Source organism: Strix uralensis, chromosome 4, assembly GCF_047716275.1.
Source record: "Strix uralensis isolate ZFMK-TIS-50842 chromosome 4, bStrUra1, whole genome shotgun sequence".
NCBI classification, from domain to species: Eukaryota; Metazoa; Chordata; class Aves; order Strigiformes; family Strigidae; genus Strix; species Strix uralensis.
Genome location: NC_133975.1, coordinates 82,280,356 through 82,303,815, shown reverse-complemented (window position 1 = coordinate 82,303,815; position 23,460 = coordinate 82,280,356). Strand labels below are relative to the sequence as shown.

Genomic DNA, 23,460 nt, shown 5'->3' with positions numbered 1-23,460 from the left:
GTTTGCAAGGAAAAAAGGTGGGAATGTTTGGTTTGGGAATTTTTCCCCTTCTAATTTCCAGTCCCCCAAACTCCTTCTTTGGGCTTTTTACATCTCATGCATCATTAACTGCAATAAATTATCATCAGACTAAATCGCATGATTAACGATAGCTGAGTTGGCAGTACCCAACCATACCCGCTGACCGATGCCCGAGCAGCGATCCGCCCCTCCCGGCCCCCTCCTCCAGTTTCTGTGTCCCTTGTGATATGGAATAGCCCTCGGGCTAGTTCGGGTCAGCTCTCCCGGCCATGCTCCCTCCCAGCTTCTTGTGCACCTCCTCCCTGGCAGAGCACGGGAAAATGAAAAATCCTTAACCTAGGATAAGGGCTACTTAGCAGTAAATAAAACATCAGTGTGTTTTCAACATTATTCTCACACCAAATTCAAAACACAGCACCAGCTACCAGGAAGAACATTAACTCTATCCCAGCTGAAACCAAGACACCTCACTAGGGCACTTTTATAAAATAATCTTCTATAGAGGAATCCGAGCTTTAAGAAAAGCGTAATAATGAGATAAAGCAAGCTTGTATAAAAAGATGCATGATATCCCAGTTTCGGGAAAACTCACTACAGTCAGAAAATTACCAGTTTTATGGATAAATTTCAGACTGTTCTAGAAAATACCAGGGAAAAAAATATGGGAGAACTGAGAAACACACAGATAATTAAAAAAAGTAGAGAGAACAGATTTTTTGCAATGCACAGAAATGTCCTAAACAGGTAAATCTGAATAATCCACTGAAGTGTAATCTAAAAGGGTAGAAGATTATAGAGCACAGGAACTATCTGCCCCTCAACCCCTTTAATTTGCAGAAGTAAGAAATGAAGAGGCAGCGTATAACATCTGGTCTCTATTCCCCACAGAGGGAATTTAATTGCTCTTCTAGAAAGACCATGATTTTTGTCTAAACAGCTTTCTGCTCTATAAAAAACCTCCAACCTTAGTACTCTTCTTATCTTGGCTCTGCCTGCACAGAATCTCTCCAACCCACCCTCCAGAGCAGCAGCAGCAGCAGGAGGAGATGACTGGTGATTTTCTGGGGGGCGGGCAGCCATGGCCCCTTGACACCCCCCTTCCCTGCCCCTTCCCCACTGCTGGGGCAGGGGCAGAGCCACGGCCAAAGGCTGCGACCACAGCAACTAAGGCAAGAGGTGAGAGGGGCTGGAAATGCAGCGTGCTACCCTCTTATTATGAATGCCAGCAGCAGTTTTTTCTTCATAATTTATGTGCTATGCCATTGCTACTGTGGGATTCAAACTATTCAAAGTATTTTTCACTAACGAGGACCCACAAAGGAAGAAAGCTCTGTTTGTACAAGGAAATAGGACAACACGGAGGTTCTCATGTGAGCCAGGCTTCTAAAGAAAAAATTGTCACTGAGGGATAACGCTGCCTGCATCAAGACTTACACTGTGGTGTAAATACTTAGAGCTAGCTAAATAACGTAAATTTGAAGCAAAATAAAAAGCAGAACATTAACCAGGCTATAGCAGTGCTCTGAAAAAGCAGATGCCCACCAACTGCCTGGGAAAGCGCTCAGAGCCTGATTTTTTTCTGCCGAAATTACACCTGAACTGTTGGCTAATGTTACTGCAAATGAAATTCGGGTTTGATTAATCTATTCCTTAATATCTGATCGTTGTAGGAAAAAGTAAACAGTTATACAGAAGGAACCTAAATATTTTCCCTGAATTAGAGGGTTTTATGTGTAAAGTTAATTTGCCATGGAAGCAGGTAGCGTGCTGTGCAGGGATACAGTCAGTTTTGCTTTTTTGCTATGCAAGTTATTTCTGTAGATTTACCTCGTCTATAAAATTTGCTAAACTGGAAGTGCAAAAACAGTTGCAGGAGTTACCTAAGAACAGGAGAGGGGAATTTAAAACAAAGAGCTTGTGTTTTACTTTGCTTGTAAGGTAGAAGCAAAGGGAAATTTGGGGATAGTGCGCATTATGTACGCTTTATGACAACTAAAATAAAAGGGAAGATTGCTTTTTTACATCTAGAAAGAATACTTTTCCTGATTTAGATATTAAGTAAACCGATGATAATTCCTTCCTCAAACATCAGTACATAAATAAGTTATACCGGAATACTTATTTTGTTATGCAGTATATTCACAAATATTAGACAGAAAAAAAAAATCTCAGTTACAGAAAGCAACAAAAGCTAGTGAGGTCTCTTGAGTTTTCCTTTTATTAAAATAAATCAGTAGTCTCGCTTCAATTCTTAAAGATAATTTATGTCCAGAAGTTAAACATGTTTAAACAAATTGACTGCATAGATCTTCCTAAGAAAGAAAGGCCCAATACTACAGTCAGATTTTTGGAGAAAGTTTCCTGGTTTTATTCTGGTAGGCTAAAAAGTATATGTTAAATAAAGCATGGTTTCTGCGGATTACTTGATAATAGTTTGTATGATCTCTGCATAAAAAAAAAAAAATAAATGCTGGTTTCTATAAAAGAGTCTGTTTTGGTAGGAACTGCTAGTTTTCACTGGTGGTTTAAAAAAATAAAAAAAGGTACCGCAAGGTTAAATTTCTTTGGAACACTTTAAAAAAAACCTTTGCCACATGTAGCAAGAAGAAAGTGTTATTAAAAGGATGATCATTTAAACAGAATTAATAGAAATCCATTTTGTTTAGACTGGAAACCTGAAAGGACAAGACCTAACACTACTCTCATGCTCCTATTTTTTTAAAAAAACCAAACAGTCATCCCCTGAAGTGTTGGCTGAGCTGTATACTGTTAGCTCTTTAAAGGTGCCCTTCACTTCATCTGCACTGTGTGATAAGGATAGTGACTTCTCCTTTCTTCTAACCTCTAGAAAGATCCTTGGGACAGATTTGATTTAGGGAAGCTGAGAACGGGGGAGTTTCTGATACACTCTCCTTATCTCATGTAACAATTAGTAGAAAAGGGTACTACAGAACCTCTTCATGCTGAGGAAACTGCAAAGGCCAGTAATGCTGGGTGATAGAGACAAAATTGTAAAGTGGTTAAGCAGTTTCATGGGAAATGAAGAAAGCTAAAGGAGAAGACAGGACATGTTGCTTCCTTTCCAAAGATTTAATGTAATGTAAAATGTCCTGGCTTCTCAATTATGACACCACATTTATTCCTAGGTGGAGGTTGCAACCCCTTCCAATGAAGCAAATGCCCCCCTTTCCCACAAAGTCTTCCTGCTACAAACAGAGGTGCTAGACCTTCATAATTAAGGTGAGAACTTCTTTCCACTTTATCTTTCAAACCCAGTTCTAGTATGACTTTCATAACCAGTTCTGGCCATAGGAAATTATTTCATTTTATAAGGTGGATATAAAAACCATGTCGCAGAGCTCACCTCCTCTTCTGTCTACTGCCAGTTGCCACGCATCTCCCCCATGGGCCAGTCTGATGAGCCAGTGGACAGGAGCACCTCTGCTTCTCACAGGCTCCGGTGGAAACACCTTGTGTGGGGCAGTAGCGAAGTCTAATGATCCTTCCCCTCAGCACTGGTGAGGCCACACCTGGAGAACTGTGGCCTGGATTTGGCCAGCAGCAGGTCCTTCTTGTAGCCAGCTGGACCTGGCTCCGTCCACCATGGGGGCAGCTCCTGGTGTCTTCTCACAGAAGACACCCCTGAAGCACCACTTCTACCAAAAGCTTGAGACATAAACCCAATACAGAAACATAGAAAGAGAATTTAAAAAGCGAGAGGGTACAAGAAACACAGGCAAGAATTAAAAAATAGGGACATTGAACACGTAGAGGGAGATGTTGAAAGAAAATTTTAAAAGTGATAGGCAACGATACATAGGAGGGGGAATTCACTGATGATCTGGACGAGGGGATCGAGTGCCCCCTCAGTCAGTTTGCAGACAACACCAAGTTGGGTGGGAGTGTTGATCTGCTCAAGGGTAGGGAGGCTCTGCAGAGAGATCTGGACAGGCTGGAGCGATGGGCTGAGGACAACTGTATGAGGTTCAATAAGGCCAAATGCCGGGTGCTGCACTTGGGTCACAACAACCCCCAGCAGTGCTACAGGCTTGGGGAGGAGTGGCTGGAGAGCTGCCCGGTGGGAAAGGACCTGGGGTGTTGGTCAACAGCCACCTGAATATGGCCCAGGTGTCCAAGAAGGCAATGGCATCCTGGCTTGTATCAGCAATAGCGTGGCCAGCAGGGACAGGGAAGGGATCTTACCCCTGTGCTCGGCACTGGTGAGGCCGCACCTCAATGACTGGGTTCAGTTTTGGGCCCCTCACTCCAAAAAGGCCATTGAATGACTCGAGCGTGTCCAGAGAAGGGCAACAAAGCTGGTGCAGGGTCTGGAGCACAGGTCTGATGGGGAGCGGCTGAGGGAACTGGGGGGGTTTAGTCTGGAGAAGAGGAGGCTGAGGGGAGACCTCATCGCCCTCTACAACTGCCCGAGAGAGGCTGTAGCGAGGTGGGGGTCAGTCACTTTGCCCAAGTAACAAGCGATAGGACAAGAGGAAATGGCCTCAAGCTGCGCCAGGGGAGGTTTAGATTGGATATTAGGAAAAATTTCTCCACTGAAAGTGTTGTCAAGCATTGGCACAGGCTGCCCAGGGGAGTGGCTGAGTCACCATCCCAGGAGGTATTTAAAAGACGTGTGGGTGTGGCGCTTGGGGACATGGGTTAGTGGCGGACTTGGCCGTGCGGGGTCGGCGGCTGGACTCGATCATCGCCTAAAGGCCTCCGCGGTTCCGTGAATCAAGGGGCGGGCGGGAGCTGCGGAGGGCACCGCCCCCACCGCTGCCATTCCGCCACCAGGCGGCGGCAGCGCGGCCGGCAGCGCCCCCTTGCGGCCACCAGGCGGCGGCGGCAGGGAGCGGGCGGCGCTTCCCCCGGCGGTGGCACCGGCGCTGCCGCTCCGCCCTCCGGCAGCGAGCAGCTGCCCACACCCCGCGCCCGGGCCGCCGGCGCCCCTTCCTTAACCGGGAGACAGCAACGAGGGCGGCGGGTACCGCGGTCCGGCGCTGCCGGTACCGGCGGACGGCCACGGGGAGGCCCGGCGGCGGCGCCTTTGCGCATGCGCAGCGCCAGGCCCCCACAGTGCGGCCTAGGCCGCGGCGGCGGGGCGGAACGGCTGCGCTGCTTTACCGGGAATAAACGACTGCTCCCGGCGTGCCCCGGGGCTGCGGCTCTCGGTAGGCCGCGGGCCGCAGCCTTCCGTGCCCGCCCGCCCCCTCCCCCAGCCTCCGCGGGGCCTTCCCACCGGTGGGTGGCGCGATCCCCGGGAGGGCCCGGGGAGCAGAAACGCGTCGGGAACAGCAACAGCAACAGCTCAAACCGCAGCAGCTTCTGGGTTGTCCTGCGCTAACCTTACCGGGAGGAGGGCGTTCCGTTGAGAGCTGGCCCCCGGAGCTCCTTCCCGCGCCCCGCCACACGACATTAAACATCCACTGGTGCTGCTTCATCACCTCCTCCGGGCGGGGAGAACTTCCCAGACCCCAGGGCCGAGAGGGGAGACAGAGGAATGAAGTGATTGACAGGTTTGGCAGCTGTCACGCAGCTCGAGGACGCGGCAGGTAGTTCTGCTGGACAGCATTAAGGGACATAAATACAACCTGGTCTCTCAGAAAGATGCTGCGTTTCACCCGATGTTAGCAAATTCCTGACACAGCTTGCTCTGGCATCCCAGCACCGCACTGCAGAAGTGCAGCGCCACAACTACTTCTTTTTTCCTCCAGAACAGGCAAGGCAGATGAGTGTTACCATGCTCAAGACAGTTCTTACACAGTAATTACTCTAAGATACTTAAATCCCCATTCCCAAGGCGCTGAAAAATTCCTGTTTCTACTAGAATATCCTCAAGTGCTTTATTATTTTTCCGCTGCTTGCTACAGGAGCACTGCAGCATTGTTTCCGCCCTCTCACTTTACTCGCTGGGGAGTTCAGTTCTCCACCTTCTCTCTGTAAAGCGAGCAGTGCAAGATGTGCCATCCAAGCAACTTTTTGGGGCTTAACCACAGCTTTCTCGTGTCCTGGTGAGCCAGCTGTGTGGGGATGACCCTCCGCGTGCCTCGCACAGACCAGGCAGCCTGCACGCAGAGCCCCGACCTTCAGGCAGCTGCATCCCGGGCGATGCAGTGTCTTGGGCTCACCTGGCCTTAGACTGGTAGTCCTGGGCACACCATGGGGATCTTCTGGCTCAGACATACGTCTCCAGGGGTTGGCACAGTGTTCCAGCTGCCTCACACCTGTGAGGATGGTTTTGGGTCTGCAGTCCAGAGAAGGAAACCTTTTTCAATCTAATCTGGTAGAAAATAACTACAGGTGGTAGGTACCAGTAGTACTGGTATTACTTGATATTCTTGGTATTACTTGATATTCTTAAAATAAAAACGGCTGGTAGTGGTGTAGTAATGACCCCAGTAGTCCATCTCGGCACATTATGTAGTGAAACACCTCATTTCTTCAAGCCAGGAAATCTTTTTAGTCTCAAAATGAAGACCTAAGCCCGGTCCACCTGTATGGAGACGTTCCTCTGGAGGCGTGATGGCAGAATCACAGAATCATCAAGGTTGGAAAAGACCTTGAAGATCATCCAGTCCAACCATTATGGCGTCGGCACGTCTTTCTCCTGGGCTGTGTTCTCCAGGATGAGCGTGATCTGCTCAGCAACCACCAGCCGACACACAACCCTCCCCTTCCTCAGCGGGTCCATTTCACAACCACGTGCCGTCGGCCTACATCAGTCTTGGAGGCTCTGGCAGGGAAGCACCGGGCTGCTGGCTCGCCAGTTCAGAGCCCACGCGGCACAGAAACGCCCAGGCAGCCCACCCCACTTTGTAGACAGCTTGACTGATGTTTATTTGCCCAGCCAGGCTGAAAGGGCTGCTTGATTCAACATCAGCGTGCCACTTCCCAGCACGGTAGTTTGTATTTCTAGCCAGAAAGCAGTACTTTTCTTCACAGGGCGCGGCACAGTGCCGAGCTCAGTGACTTAAGCTCGTTTGGCTTAACGCAGGGTGTGCGACCTCATGTTGGAAACGCAGCAAGATGTAGAGACCAGGAGGAAGTTTCCTACTTCAGAAGCAAAAGGGCTTCCGAAGAAGAAAAGAGTGTGGCGAGTGCTCTCTTCCTCCTTTGTTACGGAGTTGTAGTACAACTGAAGCCTCTGTTGGAGTAGGAAACGGGCTCCCTCTCCAGCTATCTGTGCGTTGTTCGACATGGACTCAAAAAAATCTGCACAATACAGGCCACAGGTTTGAACTGTTTGCCCCCTGTAGTGAATGCAGTGTTTTCCATTTGATTAAAATGTCTCTTCAAAAAAAGACATCCAATTTCTCTGTGAAGAGGCAGAGAAAAACTGCCATGAACCTGTAATTTGTGAAACAAAAAACAAGAAGCATGGGAGCGTGTAACACGATGCACCATCTCAGCACACACGAGTAACACACCCCTTCCTTCCCAACCTCTCTGCCAGAGAGATTTTAGTATTAAAAGCTCATTACTGCTACAATTAGCAGTACTTAGGTTTGTTATTATGGATTCTGTGACTTTTAACAGTTGGAATTTTTATAGAGTGTCAAAAAATGCTAGTTTACTACCAAAGCCAGGATTTTATTTCAAACCTTTTGGTGGAAGTCATTGTCAGCTGGGCTTTTTGCATGCATGTTCCATGAAAATGCAAGAATTCACAAGTGATCACCTAGTGGTGGTTGCTTTTTTTAAAAAAAAAAGTTCAAGTTATTAGAGTAGGAAATGAAATGGCCTATGAGATAGTTTTACCTCTATAACATTTTTTAAACGAGTTTGAGTAATTGCTTCTTTAAGAGATGAAGCAGAAATACCACAAGTTACAGACTTTTCCCTCTTGTGGTTTTGCAGCGGGCAACTATGCTGAGGAGAAATCATGGTCTGTCTCACCTCAGGGAGGACTTGCACCACCTCCAGCTGCTCTGAAGGAGGGAACAATACAGGACTTCTACAACACCAAACGTTTACATCAAAATATCCCAGAGAAGAATCTTGGTTTTGAGCACAAGCAATCATCTTTCATGAGAACCCAAACCCAAAGGCAAATGACTCCCTGACTGGGCTGGGACTTACCCAGGCAGTGGTCTGAGGCTCTGGTGCCACCAAAAAGTGCTGCTGCTGAACGTCGGATGTTTCTGCTGCGCTTGAAAAGCAGCAGGTGCAGGTCAATGCACAATACCGCTTCTCCCCAGGCTTCCAAAACTGATCACGAAAAGAATCACAGAACCATCTCAGTTGGAAAAGCCCTTGAAGATCCTCCAGTCCAACCATTAACCTCACACTGACCGTTCCCAACTCCACCAGATCCCTCAGTGCTGGGTCAACCCGACTCTTCGACCCCTCCAGGGATGGGGACTCCCCCCCTGCCCTGGGCAGCCCATTCCAACACCCAACAACCCCTTCTGGGAAGAAATACTTCCTAGTGGCCAGTCTAACCCTGCCCTGGCGCAGCTTGAGGCCATTCCTTCTTGTCCTGACGCTTGTTCCTTGGGTCAAGAGACCCATCCCCCCTCTCTGCACCCTCCTTTCAGGGAGTTGTAGAGGGCGATGAGGTCTCCCCTCAGCCTCCTCTTCTCCAGACTAAACCCCCCCAGTTCCCTCAGCCGCTCCCCATCAGACCTGTGCTCCAGACCCTGCACCAGCTTCGTTGCCCTTTTCTGGACACGCTCGAGTCATTCAATGGCCTTTTTGGAGTGAGGGGCCCAAAGCTAAACACAGTCATCGAGGTGCGGCCCCACCAGTGCCAAGGACAGGGGCAAGATCCCTTCCCTGTCCCTGCTGGCCACGCTATTGCTGATACAAGCCAGGATACCATTGGCCTTCCTGGCCACCTGGGCACACTGCTGGCTCCTGTTCAGCTGGCTGTCAATCACCCCCCCAGGTCCCTCTCTGACTAGCAGCTTCCCAGGCAATCCTGGTTCAGTGAAGCAGCATCCAGCAGTGTCAGCAAACACCGGACACCTTCCCTTTGCACAGGAAACCCAAACCAAGTAAAAACATGTTGGAGTGCCTCAAAAAAATCAACTGGTGCAGGTAAGAGCAAACAGGCAGTCTCTGAGTCCCTGAGGTCTGTACGCTGCTCTCTGAGGGATCCCTTTTGGACCTGGGAGTTCTCAGCAAGCCTCAGGTGTTCTGCTACCTGGCTTGGTCTGGCTGTCCCCACAGGGTGAAGCGGCCCCCCTACTGTATTTGGGTGCCCCAGCGCACAGGAATACCTCCGCTTCTTAGTCTCGGGGGAAGCCACCTCGCTTGGGGCTGTAGCACAGTCTCATGATTGTCCCTGCATGGGTGGAGACCTGAAGCAAGGGTTTTGGTGAGGCAGAGTTGTCCTAGAGCAGGAGATGCGGGGAACGCAGGTACCTGAGCTACTGCCTGTGGGCAGTGCTGCTCCAGCACCGCCCTGGGGGGTTTCCTCAGACACCAAACTGGAGCAGAGAATTTAAAAAGGGGTTTTCCAACCGTTGGCTTCTGTGGTGCTGGATAGCTGAGCCCTGTGAGAGCTGCTGGTGAGGGGAAACCACAGCCCTTGCAAGGCACCGGACGCAACAGCAAAGATCCTGTCTGTCACCCACGGGCTGCAGAGAATCTCAGCAGGACTGGGCTGGTACTCATGCATTGGGCTCTTCTTTATGGAGTTTGCACTTGCAGAGTCTTTTCAATAAAAAGATATAAAACTGAAATTAAAATAAAACTAAAATTACAAAATTAAAACAAAAATTAAAACTAAAATTAAAACTAATGAAAACTAAAAAACCCCTAAAATTTAAAAAGCTAAAATTAAAAAACTAAAACAAATTAAGACTTAAAAATAAAATTAAAACAAAATGAAATTTTAAAATAAAATTTAAAATAAAATTAAAAATAAAAAAAATTAAAATTTAAAATAAAAATTCCAATATGAATCAGTGCCATAGAAATTGCAATGCGATTTATTTAACTGACATGCAGGTCTCAGGTTACATGGTTTATTTCTGTACCAGAGTCTGAGGTTATATTTAATGTGCCCTTTGGATTCTTGCTCGCAACGAGGAAAGCAGATGAGCAAAGATGCATCTCAGAAGAACCGCTGTTTTCAGAGCTGGTCGTGATTACTAGCAGCAAGAACATGACAGGAATTTTGTCAGTGAGTCATGCCTTTGCAAAAATACTGCGTTTCCAGGGGAGCAGGCAATGACTCCCCTGTACAGACCAGGGCACGAGGGAGGGGAGCTCTGTGGGGAGACAGATTTTTGCCCGTGTTATAATTCAGGGAAGGTGCATTACAATAACTTGGCAGCCCCTGCGCCACCTCACCGCCAGCTTTTGCTACTGGCCAAGGTGTGTATGAGCTGCAAATACCCCGATACCCCTTAGTTTGGCTTTCTTCCTTATCAAGGCACTTTTGTCTTCAGTCCTCCCATAAAATACTTCCCATAACTGTGATTTTGATCGCAGCACATTGAAGGGCGTGGGCATCGAGCTGGTGGTGTCCAAAGGCGTGAAGCTGTAGTGCTGCTTTGCCCCCAGGCTGCAGGTAAAGCCGCAGGCTCATTTTGGTGAAGTGCCAGTGACCCAACCAGCCTTCAGAGTAGCCAGGGAGCACCTGTGAACGTGATGAAAAGCTGACTGGATGCCATCGTGGTCTTGCATTTGTAATTCTATGCCTGGTTCTGTGAAAGTCCCTAGTTTTTGAGAAGAAGGTGCAAGGAGGTCCCCTAACTGCAACTTCTTAACCAAACCTACTCCCCTTTAGCACCCAAGAAGAGAAACAGTGTGAGAACTGAAAGGCAACGTCTTCACCCATCAAGCCTGCAAAAAAACCCCAAATGGGTAAGTTACCTGAAAATCTCCACAGTGATCATTCCAGGTAAATGCCTGCACAGCACAACAGACAGGTTTTCACGGTGCTGGGCAATTAAATCTCTATCAAGGTATAAATTAAACCACCAGATTACAAATCATCACAAAACATTGCCAGAGGTTATGTTTCCCTGTTTCTTTTCTACAGTTTACCAACCTGGATTTTTCTGGAATGTGCTCCTTTAGATGTGCCAGAGAGTAAGTCAGAAATTGAATTCAGGTATATAGATGAGTCTTAAAATTTTGAAAATAGTATTGTGAACATTTGTTGAGGCTACTTGTGCTTTCATTGGTTGGATATTATACCCGCTTGAATCTGTTTTGTATTATTCTGCGGATGTATGCACAGACATAAAGCTGTCAGATGGGTGACAGCTACTCGTTGTGTTTGCTTTCGAGACGTCTAAAGGTCTGTCCTGTCAGCTGGATCGTCCACCTGCAACTGATACCACCCCCCTCCCTGATTTATACATGTTGGGAAAGTGCCCAACGAGGAGCTGGGCCATCTGCAACAGCTGTCTCACGTCTCGATTTCTTACTGTCATATGCTGAGGTCTGTGACATTCAACTTTGCTGCACTACAGAATTACTTAAGTGCATTACCTTGCCCTTTGAGACAAACTAATTAAATTTGCTACTGATGATGTATATTGTGTTGTACTGGGCACACTGCCTTCTCTTTATTCCAGCCCTACGACATCAAAGCATTCATGGAAAGAAGATGGTATCATACTGTCTGCATTAAATGACATTTCACTGTGCGGGTCACACTGGAGTCCTATTAATTTCCATCTTCCTTATGTTGTTTCTAGTCAGAAGTTTTAGAAATTTCAGTCAGAAATATTTTGTATGGCTTTGTCAAATATTTTGAATGTCGTTTGTGCAAAGGTCAGGTGTCCCTGTGTGGTCAAGAAGTGCGAAGCAACATTTAATAACGTGCCATTTAAAAAGAGTTACTTAAAAGACAGTCTAAAAGTGCTGCTTTTCCAAAGGCTCACACAATAATACACTGAATCCCGAAACAGGTACATTGTGACAGCTGTGGGAAGTGGAGGCCTCAGACAGCGCAGAGGCCAAGCAAAAAGAGACAAGAGGCACCTGTGGAGAAGAGGAGGTATAAATCTTGCAGAAACAGCAGCCAACTCCCCTTACCTTGAATAGGGTATTAATGGTGACCCTAACAGCTGGTCTGCTGGTCTTGGCTGCCCCGAAATGAAGATCCAGTGTCCACGTCTCCTGTGTGCCTGCAGTACTGGTTATCAGCCCCTGTAGAGGTGTCCTGGGGAACGGCCGGGTCTCCTTCTCAGCTGCCCAGAGTCTGCCCAGGGACGTGGAAACGAGAGGAAAGGAAAGGATCCTCCGCTCCACTCTGCAGTTTCAGCCCAGCCCTAAAGCAGCATATCGGAATAGATGTGCTCTAGCTTCTCATTCCCTGTTCACACAGTGATTTAGGTTTGACAGCTGTTAAGACTGAAGCAGTGGGTGTAGATGTTTCTGTTTGTTGCGAGGGTGTTTAAAAACAGACCTTGTAAAGCCTCGAATGACGGGGGTGATGGCAGGGTGCGGCCGCAACGCATCTCTGTGTGAGATGCAATTCTGTCCAACCGTAGCGGGAGTGTGATGATGGCAGGGAGGAGAGAAATGGGGCTGGAGAGGGGAGAGGTTTAATAAAAGTTAAATGTACCTTCATGGAGCATCTTGGCTGGTTCTGTTCTACAGTAAAAAACTATTGGTGTCAATAAGAAAATTCCTGTTGATTTGATTGCTATGAGATGACCTCCCCTCCCCCCCCCCCCAAAAAAAAGTTCTATAAAAAAACAGGAGGGTTTTTTTAAATGACTGAGCATCACTAATTCCCCATGGAAGTACATTGTTGAAGAAGCATCATGGCTTGTGGCCTCGAGTGCTAAATAAAAGCACTGCACTTAGAGCTGAGAAAGGTACACAGGATGTGCCTGATAGTACTGTGTTTTGCTAAAGAATGGTTGCACTTCCATACGTCCTGTGCCTCTCCAAAACCCTACCTGACTGTGGGCCGACCCATTCATGCATTTCCTTATATGTGGCACCAAGCATAAAACATGGTTTTGCTTATTTCAATCCATGGATCAAGCCAGATTAGAAAATCAGTTGTTTCATGGTGGCGTAGAAAAAGATGAGATCTTAAATACAGGCTGGGGACAACCCGAAACCCCAAATGAAAGAGTGTAATCACGCGCAGATGCAGCTGCACAAAATGACTCACCTGGAAGGTGAAGACAGACAGGGCGAACAGCTCCCAGGGGTCTCCAGGAGCAGAGACCCGAGGTGTGTGGAGTTAGGACCTGTGAGACCCCATGAGGGAACACTTCTGTTAACGCAGGTTTTCCCAGCTGACTGAATAACCTCCAGCGTTTTGGTATTCACCCAGGACAACATCTGGGCCAGGCTTGCCCAGAGTTAGAACGCAATAGGTGACAGACTGAATCAGAATGTGCTGACCTCCTTGAAATGAGAATTCCCTTAGCTAGATGCAAAAAAACAGGTGAACTCTGCCACCTCTTGTCACAGTAGAGCCAAGAATTAAGGGGCTGTTCTTCATTTTTTTGTCATCAATACTGTCGTATGTGCCAGTCTTCAAAACTGGCTTCTGAATTACCCTCCACTTGGTCTTGAAAATATTCAAATAATATTCCTAACTATTATCCCAGATAGTTTATCCTGCTCAGCTGAATAGATGCAAGAGGAGTAAGCACAGCCTGACATTTAACCATGTCACCCCCACTCCTTGAACAAAGCCAAACACAAATACTATCTTTCCTCTTCCTGTATTGTGTCACCCTGAAAACTAAACAGGCCTTTTCCTTCAAATGCTGAAAATATCATTCATTTCTTTGTGCTGAAGAGATCAGGTGAAAAGGCAGAAGCAGGATTTATTTACCGCTGCGGTAAGGGGGTGGAGTCCTGTTGATTTCAACGGAGCTGTGTGCACTCTTCCATCAGTGGGGAATTTGAACCTGAAGCTGCAAAAGCATTTTTGAAGATGAAACTGATCTTCTGAAAACAGTGAAATGTTTCCATAGAAAAGTAACTAACTGCAGGGAGCTTGATGACTTGGCCGAGCCATCAGCAAATCCTTCCAGCTTCAAAACATTTTCAGGATTTTTTTTCGCCCATAAACAATCATTGTTGCTTACTACCACAATTACTGTGAAGACCTGGGAGACCGTTGTCTTCTGCACTGCACCGAAGGCCACTTGGAATAAACCCCAAGCTAATGTCTGCTCACTGTCATCCATCAGGATGAGACTAGCTCGTTTTTCCCATGTGACACTACGCCTTTCTAACGTGAAAGGGTCATCTGTCTGGCAGTGGCTGGAGAACGCTGGGATGGTTTTGTGTCAGCAGGCACCAGGGAGGGATCAGCACAAATTCTGGTGCTCCAGGCAGCCCAGAGGCCGTACATGTTAGACAGGGTGCTCCAAAAGTCCTCCTCAGTTCTTGAAGGAAATCAACAGTGGCAAGGAAGGTGCCCCGCCATTTCCGCAAAGCCTCATATCAGCTATGCACAACGGTGACAAGATATGGAGATACATGCAATGCAGTAACGAGCTGGCTGCTCAACCTCACGCTGCTCAGGGACCGGTACCTTCCTCGACAACTAGCCCAGGAGCTAGTCCAGCCTCTGCTGAGCTCATCACCAACGCTCCTGTGATCACCCTCAATGCAGAGAAGTCTTTTTGCTCCCACTTTGCAGATGAGAAGCGGAGATAAAGCCATGACTATGAAGTAAAACAAGGACTTGGCCACAGGCTTAGATCTTCTCGCTTTTAATTAATGCTTCACACCTCTGATATCTGAGAAAAAGAGATGATCATTGCAGCTGAACTGACAAAATAACCAGTTTATGCATCTTACCTATTAAGAATCACAGAATCATCTCAGTTGGAAAAGCCCTTGAAGATCCCTCGATACGCTCGAGTCATTCAATGGCCTTTTTGGAGTGAGGGGCCCAAAACTGAACACAGTCATCGAGGTGCGGCCTAAGGTAAAAAGTAAATCCAGTAAAAATTGCAATTCCCCATAAAAATTGTCTCAGCGGTAGACTCAGTTCTGGTTGTTCTCAGCATCCTTTCTCCATGTGTCTCCAGCTGTTTGTCTCTACCATCCACCTCGTCCCCCAGGAATAATCATCCGATTCCTGCACTAAACTGATCTGACTTTTAAAATAACCAAAAATGGCAGAAGATGTCAGCAGCAGATAGTCTGTAAGTGCAGAATCACAGCAACTACGCCGCACCCCAGATTTCCACTAACTGTAATGGGCCCACACAGAAGGCAGATGGCAAAGTAGGCAAAGGTTGGGCATCCAAAGCAGCAGGATGCTGCTTACACACAGTATTGCCACGGGACTTGAAGATTACACACTGCTGAAGTGCCGGATGTGATTTTGAACCCATCCATCTTCCTGTGGACCCAACACAGCCCATGCTAAGTCAACATGAGGATTCTTAGAAGTTTCTGTCTGCTTTGGGTCAGACACTGTAAGCTGACAGGTTCACCTGTAAACATGAGATTTTGTGAAATTGTCTACAAAATGATGCTACAGGATTTCATTTTGCATGCGGGCCCTGTGCTTTTGTTTTTTTACAAACGCATATTTTAACTCGAATACTGCGTTAAGTTTTTGTCGTATAGAAGAGGCATGGAATCTAACGCTGAATGCCTATTATCCTATTTTTCCTATTTGCTCTTAGGATGAAGTAGTAACCCTTTCTGTAATAGCAGGCAGTGGTTGTATTAACAACAACTAAGCAAAGATGAGTACAGCATCAACAGGAAGTAAAAACTACTATTAAGTACAATAGTATCACAAACTGGGTCACACGTGAGCTGACTTCTGCATGTTTCTACCTTCAGAATTTTCTGCTGATTTCTGCCTTCAAAACCATGAATACAAAATAGCAACCACTGTCAAAAAGCACTCTCTTTTCCTGTGGAAGTTCTAGAAATGCCTTTCTCTTGAGAGTTACAGAAAGAAAGCATGGCCAAGCAAGAAGATATTCCTACAGAGCAGGCTTACCTAGAGAAACCAAGTATCAGAATACTCTTACTTTTAAGGAGGCGTGTCAGGAATTACTTCACTTTACCACCCTATTTTCCAAGTCGCCTGAAAAAGGCCACCACAGCCCGGCTCTGAAGCTCAAGAGACGTGGGCTATTTCAGACCAACAACGCAGTGAGTGTCAGAGACGCGGGCACTGGCAGTCCCTTCTCGGATATCTACTCCGATTTTAGCTCAGGCACAGAAGCCATTGAAGCTGCCTGTCTCTCAAAACAACATCCTGATTAATTCACATAGGAATTTACTGGTAGGACTTGGCATTTCCCACCGCATGTAGAAACTCAGACCTCCTGGGTGCCAGGGTAGAGTAAAAGAAGCCACCGTGCTCAGCTCTGTACACGCTGAGGGCACGGCGGGCAGCTTGCACGTGCTACACTAGGTCTGCCCCTGCACCTTGGAACAGCTTTAGAAAGAAGCCTCACACTGAGCCTTTGCGGCAACCAAATCCCAAGATAACAAAGGCCCAAAGTGAAACGGCATCAGGAGAAAAGGACTCTTACTCCTTCTTATTCTGTAGCAGCAGGAACAAGCTCTGACCTTCCAGCCAGAAACAGATATCTGCCCCCCAGAGCCCCCAGCACTGCTGGGGCATCCAGTCAGGCTCTCACAGGGCTGATGACAAACCCAAGGTGAATGCCCTCCATTAGGATCACTGTTAAACACATTTCCTCTGAGGAGCATTTGTTTTCTTTAAGATTCCCAGGTCAGTTCTGCTAAAGCTGCCTTAAATCCCAGCTGTCCATAGCAAATAGGGAAGGCCATCCAAATCAGAATAAATAACTGTAAAGCTTAGGAGGAGAGCAGAAAGAGGGGCTTCTTTATGTAATGACACCTCCTGGATTCTCCGCCGTTAACCCTGCTTCCCATTCCTGTTGATCATGAACACTGAATATGGGATCAAAGGGAAAATTATCTGATGCCCCAGACACTGGAGTTAAAAGACACAAAAAAAAAAAAAAAAAAGAATACGAGCTGTGCTCAGTTAAGAGCGGTGGTTGATACCTCTTTAAAAGGGAGGGAATCACAAGCATTTTCCTGGGCGTGGTGGGTGGAGGGGTGGATGAATGAGAAATAATCCCGCCCCCCAATTCTCACAGTTGCTGGATGAGAGAGCAGCCAATAGTGAGTGGGGCCAGCTCCTCCACCCGTCGGGGCGCCTATGCTAGCTCAGCACCGAGAGGCGTGTCCTTGCACGGCTGGAAAAAAGTCTGGCAGGCAGCAAACTTCCCGCTATGCTCCGGGGCTGTGGGACGGCAAGGAACTGCGCATGACCTGGCAGTGTTTTAAACAAACGTCTTTAATATTGCCAAGCTGATCTGAACCCGGCGTGACACTTCATAGCGTCTCTGAGGAAGAGTGGTTGCTAAGGAAACCACTTAAAAGCCTACCTTAAAATAGTTGCAACATATTCCAAAACCAGAATAGTTTCCTGCTGTCAGATTACAACAGCTCTTCAAAGGTCATTAGGAATATTCTTTAATTGTTAAAATAGAAATATGCTTGTGGTTCTTCTCGGCAGACAGACAGCTGAATTCTGATCTGGGATATTACCTTTGTAAAACTGAAGTCACGTCACTGGGAGGTCACAAAATCAGCTGTGCTACTGCGCAGCCATTCCAGAGATCATGTTTTTCAGCTACATATTTCTAATACAAAGTTACCGTGTCTGACATGCAAACCTTCTGATGTATCACAACTTCTGATACTTCACAATGGTTCAAGGACAAATTCAATTTGCACAGCTAAAATGTTATAAATGGAGGATGTGAAAGGCACGATATGAAGGACTAGGAACATTCTGTTCTAGCTCACTTTTTCCTGCATTTGAGAGAGCAGATTCTTCACTAAGGGCAAAAAAGCTCAGCAAAACCCTTTTTTTTCTCTTTCCAAAAAAACTGCCTGAATACTCAAAAGCCATTTAAAGTTTCAGGATAAACAAGATAAAAAAAAAAAAAAATTTTTTTTTACTTTCAGAAAACATGGTGTCCTGAGTCTGGCTGGGATGTAGTCAACTTTCCCCATAGTAGCCCTCCCAGTGCCGTGGGTTGTGTTTGTAGCTGGAGTGGTGTTGAAAACGCACCAGTGTGTTGGCTGCTGCTGAGCAGAGCTGGCACTGCTCACTGAGGAGGGGGAGTGACACAGCAGCTTGGTGGGCACCTGGTGGCCAGCCAAGATTAACCCACCACAGCCAGGATCACTAAGTACAGAAGCCGGACTTTTGTTTTAATCACATCTAATCACAGAATCCCAGAATCATCTCAGTTGGAAAAGCCCTTGAAGCTCCTCCAGTCCAACCATGAACCTCACACTGACCGTTCCCAACTCCACCAGATCCCTCAGCGCTGGGTCAACCCGACTCTTCAACCCCTCCAGGGATGGGGACTCCCCCCCTGCCCTGGGCAGCCCATTCCAACGCCCAACAACCCCTTCTGCAAAGAAATACTTCCTAAGAGCCAGTCTAACCCTGCCCTGGCGCAGCTTGAGGCCATTCCCTCTTGTCCTGGCGCTTGTTCCTTGGGTCAAGAGACTCATCCCCCCTCTCTGCACCCTCCTTTCAGGGAGTTGTAGAGGGTGATGAGGTCTCCCCTCAGCCTCCTCTTCTCCAGACTAAACCCCCCCAGTTCCCTCAGCTGCTCCCCATCAGACCTGTGCTCCAGACCCTGCACCAGCTCCGTTGCCCTTCTCTGGACACGGCTCGAGTCATTCAATGGCCTTTTTGTAGTGAGGGGCCCAAAACTGAACCCAGACATCGAGGGGCAGCCTCACCAGTGCATGCTTTTGATCTGACCTTCCCAGAAAGTGTACAGTGTTTAGATACAGGAGTTTATTTTCCATCTTTACCGGGACAGAAGCAAACCATGTCAACTGAATTGAGAGAGTCCTGTGGCAACAGATGTGCAGCTGACTCCTGTCTTTCCTAGGACTGAGAACTGGTTCAGAGCCAGCAGTTTGATGTGGGTGCTCCTGTGAATCTGCTCAACTTGCACCATAAATGCCCTGTTTCAGAATGCCTTCTGGCTCTGTTTAAGTCACGGGTCCCACATGAGACAGAAACTTGTTGAGTAAGATAACCAGAGCAAACAAGACTATCATATCCTAAACACACAGGGGATGTCACATCGCCCATAAAACTATAGATCGTGAGTTTGAGAAGTGGGCATCACACATTATTTGAACAGTGCCAACAATAATATGGTTTCACTTTTCTATTTCTTGTTTCCAGTCAGAACACTTATTAGATTTCTTATTATTATTTGTGCAAGGGCAATACCTGGCAAGAGTGCCAAAAAGCACATTTCCCCACAAGAAGGAAGACACTTTTTGCCCACCCCCTGAGGACTGTGTGCAGTCCTTGTCAGCAAGGAGAAGCCTGGGCAGGCAAGCTGGGGCAGGCTCGACGAGGCAGGCAGGGACCTCACTGACAGCCCCACGGCACCCCAAAAGGAGAGCCAGGCCAGCTGGTGACAGCAACAGGGGTCAGCCACAGTCCAAGGAGCACCAAACCTGACCATAGAGACAAGACAGGTTCAAGGTCAAGCCAGGAAGTTACATCAGCAGGAAGTAACATCACAGGACCAGCACTGTACGCAGCCAGGCACGGGCATACCTACAACATAGTTTGGGCAAGGGCCCGAGCTTCAATTCAGCTACTGAGCCAAGGGACAGAGATCCCCAATAAGGTTTCCTGCAGCTCCTTTCCCAGCACCAAGGTCTGCGCTGGCCACGAGCACAGGCAGCCCACAGCAAGGGTAGAGCCTGTGGGGCTTCTCACAGAATCACAGAATCATCTAGGTTGGAAAGGACCTTGAAGATCCTCCAGTCCAACCATTAACCTAGCACTGACAGTTCCCAACTACACCATGTCCCTAAGCGCTATGTTGACCTGACTCTTAAACACCTCCAGGGATGGGGACTCCACCCCTGCCCTGGGCAGTCCATTCCAACACCCAACAACCCCTTCTGGAAAGAAATGCTTCCTAATATCTAGTCTAAACCTCCCCTGGTGCAACTTGAGGCCATTCCCTCTCCGCGTGCTTCGGGTCTGACAGCAGCCACACACGCCTTTCTCACATTAGCTCACCCGATTTTGAAGTGCCACTTTTCAAAAGTGCCGTGAAAAATGATAGCTATTGCCAATTATTTGAAGGTCAGTGTTAAGAGGGTGGCTACTTCCCTTCACTACAGCCACGGGGTGTTTTATGGTCTCTTCTGATCTGTTAGCAAACCTAGAGAGCACAGACTGATACTTAGCTAGGAGAGTAGCGTAGGGAATAATTTTTCACTTACAAGGATAGAAAGCATGGTGAAAAAGTAAGTTCTCCCACTTGTGATTCAGGCATTGCAGAGCACATCGTGCTGGTGAGAAAAGCACAGTGTTCAGAACCAGTTTGCTCTGCATTTCTAGCCTGAGCTGAGATCCAACACATGGAGTTTGCAACGGACATTTCTTTTCCACCCACCCAAGAATCACAGCTGCTGTGTGTCCACTCACAACGCTGGGCAGCGTGCTAGCACACTGGCAAACAACCTCCCCCCGCCCCAGGTAGTTTGGTTTGTTTTCCAGCTACATGAGACAGTCAATTAAGGTTTTAGAATCTGAAGATGAAAAGAAGAATGAGTGAAAAAGGGAAGAGAGGTAGCAGGAGGGAAAAAAATCACAGCAAAATCTGTGCAAATTGTGAAGGAAAAGGAGAACAAAATAAAGCAGAACGAGCAGTGGGGTAGGGAAAGGTCAGGAACATGATGGAGAAGCAAAACCAGAGGCAGTAAGACAGAAAAGAGTGAGAAAGATAATCTTGCAGGAGCGGAAATTCCTTGTTAGGAGAGCTGGAATCTAGAAAACTCAACTCATCCTTTAGGGAAAAAAAATGCAAGGGGAAAGTCCAAATTAACTGCTTGCAGTCGAAAACAAATGTTGCATAGTACAAGTTTCTGCTCTTACTGTTTCTGAAATTTTTTGCCTCGTGTCCTCCAAGTGACATCAGAGGCCCCTCAAGGTACCAAGTGCTGCACCGCAGCCCACCTCCCCGCCCCACACCCCCACCTATTCCCCTGCTGCCTCCTTTTTCCTGCCACCTCAAATTCCTGGTGCTGCCTCTTCAGCTGCCTCCCGCTTCCCTTTCAAAACTCTGTCAGTGTAAGAGTAGTTCCTCTTCACATAAAGGCTCAGCATGAAACATATATAATTTCCGTGCTGGCCTTCACCGCACACTATCAAGGGCAGAAATTGTCTCTCAGCACTTGTGCCTAATAGCATAGAGGTCCCTGACGCTTCGGGGAAGCCCCTGCTGGTACCTGGAAAGAGCAATACTTGTTTTACAGGGTAGGTACTCTTTTCATTCTCGAAAAATCACTGCGCTAGTTTGGATACACCCCTGTACGGATCACTTCTGCTCAGGAGAACTGCCACTCTTTGCCTGATGCCAGGAGACCGGGTTTCCACAGTGTATTGTTTTAATTTAGTCTGACTGAGGACAGACGGGAACCAGGGAACAACCTGCAGTGACTGATGACAGTGTTGCCATCCCCGAAAGACTCGCAGCGTCAAATTTCATTCCAAATGCGGAGTGGGACACCACACGTCTGGAAACCAGAACAATCTTGGTAGGTGCTACCATGCTTACCTAACCCCTTCTTCTACAAGTAGACAGTGAGAGCTCTGAGGGGTTTTCCTGCTGCTTTTCTGGCCAGAAGCCGAAGGATTTTGCAGTCGAGGCACATCGTGCAGCGGGCACTAGGACTGCTTAGCTGGCCCTTACCGAATACAGAAGGGAAACAGCTGACATCAGGCATTCTTCAGGACACAGTAAAGATGATATTGCAGTGGATGATAAATATTAATGGCAGCTTTGACAGGTTAAGGATGCCACCTAATAACAGCACTAGATAGAGATACATAGGTCCAAGTTTTTAGCAATCTGTTTTCATAACCTGGACACCTTGGTATCCTGAAATACTGGTACCATTGTGAGGTCCCTAGTTGGGAAATTGAAATGGTCACCCTGTAAACCTATAGGTCCAGTGTCACATTTTAAAGGGCATTTTATAAGGTAATGTCAAAATCAATCACGAAGTTAGAGGAGATAAAGCTCTTGAAATTTAAAAAGAAAAAAAACGCAGAAAATTTCTTACCTCATGAATATCTGGGGTAAATTTGACAGTGACCTCCTTAAGCTCCTACGGAAACTGTGTCGGCTCGCGTTTTTCTCTTCAGGTTTCTGTTTTCATGCACGCTTGTCTCTGCTGGAGAGCGTGAGGTCAGTGGGAAGGTGTGCTTCAAAGGTTTTTGTAATTAGAGTAATCCGATTTGCCAAGTTGCGTCAAAGGTCACAGACTGTGCCAGTAGCACAGCGCCCTGCAAATGATCTCTTTAAACAGCCATTTGGACACGGGTCAAATAAGAAGGAGGCGGCAGGGTTTTTTCCAAGAAACAGCAGCCTTGGAGCAGCACACTCAACCATATTTTAAATCTATTGCTGTGTTTTTCCTTAACGCCACAAATGCTTTTTTCTAAGGCCCCCCACGCGTGGTAGGTACAGACCTGTGTGTCCTTGCAGTCACAGAATCCCAGAATCATCTCGGTTGGAAAAGCCCCTGAAGCTCCTCCAGTCCAACCATGAACCTCACACTGACCGTTCCCAACTCCACCAGATCCCTCAGCGCTGGGTCAACCCGACTCTTCAACCCCTCCAGCGATGGGGACTCCCCCCCTGCCCTGGGCAGCCCATTCCAACGCCCAACAACCCCTTCTGCAAAGAAATACTTCCTAAGAGCCAGTCTAACCCTGCCCTGGCACAGCTTGAGGCCATTCCCTCTTGTCCTGGTGCTTGTTCCTTGGGTCAAGAGACTCATCCCCCCTCTCTGCACCCTCCTTTCAGGGAGTTGTAGAGGGTGATGAGGTCTCCCCTCAGCCTCCTCTTCTCCAGACTAAACCCCCCCAGTTCCCTCAGCCGCTCCCCATCAGACCTGTGCTCCAGACCCTGCACCAGCTCCGTTGCCCTTCTCTGGACACGGCTCGAGTCATTCAATGGCCTTTTTGGAGTGAGGGGCCCAAAACTGAACCCAGTCATCGAGGTGCGGCCTCACCAGTGCCAAGTACAGGGGTAAGATCCCTTCCCTGTCCCTGGGCTGTCTGCCCGAGGCTTCGCGGGGCGAGGAAGCCAGGGGGAGGACGGAGTCAAGCGAGAGCTTGAAAAGCTGGCTAGAAAGGCGAGAAGGCAGGCGAGGGACCGCCACAACGCCTCAGGGCCCTGCTGCCCCCTCGGCCCGCCGGCTGCCGCCCGCCCCCCGCGCCCCCGGGCTGCCACCGCCTCTGGGCGGCCCCTCACGGCCGCGGGCCGGGCGCGCGGCGGGGCGGGGCGGGAGGCTCGGCCGCGGCGGCGGTCGCTATTGGTGAACACGGGGGGCAGGGCTGCGGCGGGACGGCCCCCGCCGCCATTCGATTGGTCCGCCCGGCCGGCGGGGCGGGGCCCGGGGAAAAGCCAGCGGGGC

At 48.1% G+C, this 23,460-nt stretch overlaps 3 long non-coding RNA genes across 6 annotated transcripts; 1 reads left to right on the top strand and 2 right to left on the bottom strand.

The window, feature by feature from the left end:
- Positions 1–7,614: 7,614 nt before the first annotated feature.
- Positions 7,615–14,752, bottom strand: LOC141943029 (uncharacterized). Of its 2 annotated transcripts, XR_012628815.1 has the most exons (5): positions 13,112–14,752; positions 12,019–12,513; positions 10,005–10,609; positions 9,243–9,701; positions 7,615–8,229 (listed from the first exon to the last, which is right to left on the bottom strand). It is a non-coding gene; the product is annotated as an uncharacterized LOC141943029 (long non-coding RNA). The 2 variants fall into 2 exon arrangements; XR_012628814.1 differs by lacking the exons at positions 7,615–8,229; positions 9,243–9,701 and having other exon boundaries at positions 9,939–10,609.
- Positions 10,028–12,555, top strand: LOC141943030 (uncharacterized). 2 transcript variants are annotated; one of them, XR_012628816.1, is made up of 4 exons: positions 10,028–10,150; positions 10,760–10,836; positions 11,015–11,086; positions 11,892–12,555. It is a non-coding gene; the product is annotated as an uncharacterized LOC141943030 (long non-coding RNA). The 2 variants fall into 2 exon arrangements; XR_012628817.1 differs by lacking the exon at positions 11,015–11,086.
- An 11-nt stretch (positions 14,753–14,763) lies between the features above and the next one.
- Positions 14,764–23,221, bottom strand: LOC141943031 (uncharacterized). 2 transcript variants are annotated; one of them, XR_012628818.1, is made up of 3 exons: positions 23,056–23,221; positions 22,102–22,212; positions 14,764–14,888 (listed from the first exon to the last, which is right to left on the bottom strand). It is a non-coding gene; the product is annotated as an uncharacterized LOC141943031 (long non-coding RNA). The 2 variants fall into 2 exon arrangements; XR_012628819.1 differs by lacking the exon at positions 23,056–23,221 and adding an exon at positions 22,936–23,030.
- Positions 23,222–23,460: the final 239 nt, after the last annotated feature.